Raw genomic sequence first — 3,954 nt, forward strand, 5'->3', positions numbered from 1 at the left:
TGGTGTTTACTACTCTTTTTTAAATGAATAAACAAACTCATTTCATTAGAAGGGTAGCGAGAGACTGATTCCTGCCGGCACTGTCAGGGAGAGGCGAGGTTGCTTTCGGCTGTAAATAGACATGTGTGTGGACACGTGGTGGAGAAGCCAGTCTTGTATGTAGAAAACTGTCTGGTTTGAGGCCTCTGGGAGGAGGCACGCTCACCTTCTCCAGAATCCTCCCAAATCAGTAGCTGAGGTGTAAGAGTTTTCATCATTAGAGTCACACCTTTGGTATGGCTCCCTGTCAATACGTCTTGAACCCATGTGCCCTTCTTATCACTGTATTATCACGTACATTTCAAACCCCACACATCCCCAGTATCTGATCTGTGTCCTCAAATTTTGCTTCCCCAACAGCTTTCCCTTCCTGCTCTGCTGAGAATCTCAGGTCAACTCCTGCTTACTTTTTGTGGTTTGCGTTAGAACATAGTTTGCCTTTTCAAATACATCATTATATATCAAATAAGCTCTTGTCAACCATATACACCACAATCTTTACAAGGGATTTAAACATGTTGATTTGTGTAATTCCATGAGTTCACAATGATATTAAAAATTAAGAAAAAAAAAAACTCGGTCAGCATTAGAAGATCTACAGAATTGATTCCTTACATTTAAAATTTGTGAAAGAAGGGAGGGAATCAAGCATTTTTCCTGCCTTTCTTATATAAACAGTTGTTGTTCAGTCGCCCAGTCATGTCCAACTCTTTGCGACCCCACGGACTGTAGCACGCCAGGCTTCCCACTCCCTCACCATCTCCCGCAGTTTGCCCAAGTTCATATCCATTCCATCGGTGATGCCGTCCAGCCATCTCATCCTCTGATGCCTGTTTCTCCTGCCCTCAATCTTTCCCAGCATCAGGGACCGTAAAGAAGGCAGAGTGCCAAAGAATTGATGGCTTCGGACTGTGGTGCTGGAGAAGACTCCCCAGAGTCCCTTGGACAGCAAGGAAATCAAACCAGTCAATCTTAAAGAAAATCAACTCTGAATATTCATTGGAAGGACTGATGCTAAAGCTGAAGCTCCAGTATTTTGGTCATCTGATATGAACAGTTGGCTCATTGGAGAAGTCCTGGATACAAACAGTACTGTTGGGTAAACAAAATTTAGGAGAAGGAAAAGCCCATTTTCAGAGAAATAGTGCAACAAGGAAGTGAAGAAGAAATGAGAGAATTAGAATATCACCCCCTGTGATAGAATTAGTGTGCATCTCTAATGAATTAACAAATTTAAACACTGATTACCTACGACTGACACTATCATAAAACGAAAGGCAACCAGATGTTGTATGCCTCCTGATAGAAGTATAAAATACCAACTACAGAGAAGTGTGATCCAAATTCTAGATCCAACAATGTATGCATGAGAGACAGAACATCAGAATACATTAACAGTGTAAAAAAAGACATTTATGAGAAATTTGGACACTGAATATGTGATGATATTAAAAATTTGGGGGGTAGAATAGTGCCATTGCGGCTATATTAAAGAAATAACCCTTATCTTTTAGATATTTAAAAATACATGTTTACAGATGAAATAATATGATGTCAGAGACTGGCTTTAAAAATAATACCGTGTGGGGGTTGGAGGGGTCAGGGATAGAGGGTGGGTGATTGTATAAAACAAGATGGCCCTGTGTTGAAGCTGAGAGAAGGAAGCATGGGAGTGTATTATACTGTCTTGACTACTTTAGCATTTAATTGAAATTTTCCAAAGAAAAGGTTTTCAAACAAAGAAAAATGAACACCTTTCTGAGTATTCTAACAATCTTGTCCTAAGGGGCAGTCATTCTTGTCTACCCCCAAGGATCAATATCCCAGGGAGTCTCCCTAAATGAAAAATACCCAGGGAACAGTAACACTGATTCATCAAGCTGGCTTTACAAACTAGTATAAAAGATTACTTCCTGCACTGTTTTCACCACTGAAAATACTGACTGCCTGAGGGGAAAGGTAAAAGGAAACCTTGGAGGAGGGGGAAGGAGAGTCGAGTGTGGGAAGACGAAGGGGAAGAACACACTCTGCATTCATTACACTTCTCCCAGGGCCCTCACTAGTTGGCGCGTTCATCTTCTTTGTGTGGGTTTTACTAAGAGAACTTTCACTGGGGGCAGGAAAAAGGTGTTTCAATTCTGAACTTTTGGGTTAAAACTGCACAAAGCATCCCCTTTTATGTTGTCAAAGGCTAATATAAATAAATATTTTCAGAAGCCACCTCACTGAGCCAATGATGAGACCGCTTGGGTGGAGCTAGGACACAGTTTTTTCTGGACCTGGGAACAGTCTGGACCTGTCCACAGGATTACAATGACGTGGAAACCAGAAGAGAGTAAGGAGTCACCTGAAGTGCTCAAGAGTATACCTTTTTATAGCAGATCTCTGGAAGAACACCAAGAAACTGGTTGCCTCTGGGGAGGGAAGCTGGGGCACTTGGAATAGGGTGGGAGGAGAAAAAACAGTATGACTTTATTGTCATAGCCAGGTTATACTGCGGTTACTGCCTTAAAATATATGATGACATTTTGCAAACAGCCTTTTGTTGACACAAGTGACTGTACTTTTTATCTTGGAATTAGACAGAAGACAGATGTCTGTTTGTTTATGGCGTCCTTGGCTGGGTCAGCTGCTGGCTCTACCTGCTGTTTGCATATTTTCTTGATTCTCCCTCCTCTCCCCACCCCTCTCACCCCAGCCTCCCAGAATTTAATTAGAAGTAGTAGATGGTCCCTAGAACCACAAGAATAGGATTCTAATAGTTCTGGTGCGACTTCTGTAGGTGTGACATGGAACTGTACAAAGTTCAAATGCTCCCACTGAAGCATCTGTAATAATAGAGTGAGTGAACACTGTCTTTAACGGCTCCTGTTTTACCTTAAATATTCAGGTGAATGCTGTGGTTTATAATTAATATGTTAAATTACTATTAGGAAAAAAGTGTCTTTATGTTTATTGAGCCGTTTTTAAGTAGTTCTGCATATATGCTGCATGTCTCTTGAGTATTCAGTCCAGTTGCGTTTTTTGTTTTTTCCTCTGTTTATTGAGATTATTACTTACTTACATGTAAATGGATCCATTTTAAATGCATAGTTTGATAAATTTTGGTAATTGTATACAAGGTGTAACCAACCCCATGATCCAGGTGGAGAGAAGTTACTTCATCTTTAAAAATGTTCCGTCCTGCTTTGCCCCAGTTCGGTTTTGAGGCTCTTGATTTTTACTGCTTTCTCTATTATGACTCTCTGGGTGGTTTAGGAAAGTCAGTTTACCTCTCTGGATGTTTCTGCTCTTGGAACATGAAAAAATATTGGAACAGATTTGTTACCAGGGGCCCTTGCAATACTTTCAGAAAATGAGGGGTAGGGTAAGGGCAAGGATCTCAGCCTTGTGTCCCCACTGTCCCTGTGTGAAGACACGGCGCAGGCATGTGACAGGTCTGTGTGGGAAAAGCCTGTGGTCGCATCGGACAGACTTAGGCTTCCATCTCCTCTCTTGTTAGCGTGCATGTAACCTTTTGAAACAATATCAGGCTTATTAACAAGACGCATTTGTGTACCGTTATACGGATGAAACGAGACGAGCCAGCCCCCTTAAATGTTGGTTAGTATTTTTATTACGGTCTAATATAAAGCACTGCATTCACCCATCTCCGCTACTACACGTTCACGCAGGCTGATTCTCACAACCACAACAGATGCACAAAGTACATCCATCCATTGACCTATCTGGGGAAGCCGGAGTCCCGCCTGCCTACTTTTGGCCCGTCTTCCTTTTACAGCCCAGAGATGGGCGAGCGAGCACGTGCTTCCAAAGACCCCCGCTAGGGGGCGAAACTGGAAACAGGAAATTCCAACGCCTGTCGCACAAGCGCGACGTAAAGCGGGTCTGCTTTATGGCACGCCCCTGCCGCCG

This window comes from Cervus canadensis, chromosome 13, assembly GCF_019320065.1.
Source record: "Cervus canadensis isolate Bull #8, Minnesota chromosome 13, ASM1932006v1, whole genome shotgun sequence".
NCBI lineage: Eukaryota > Metazoa > Chordata > Mammalia > Artiodactyla > Cervidae > Cervus > Cervus canadensis.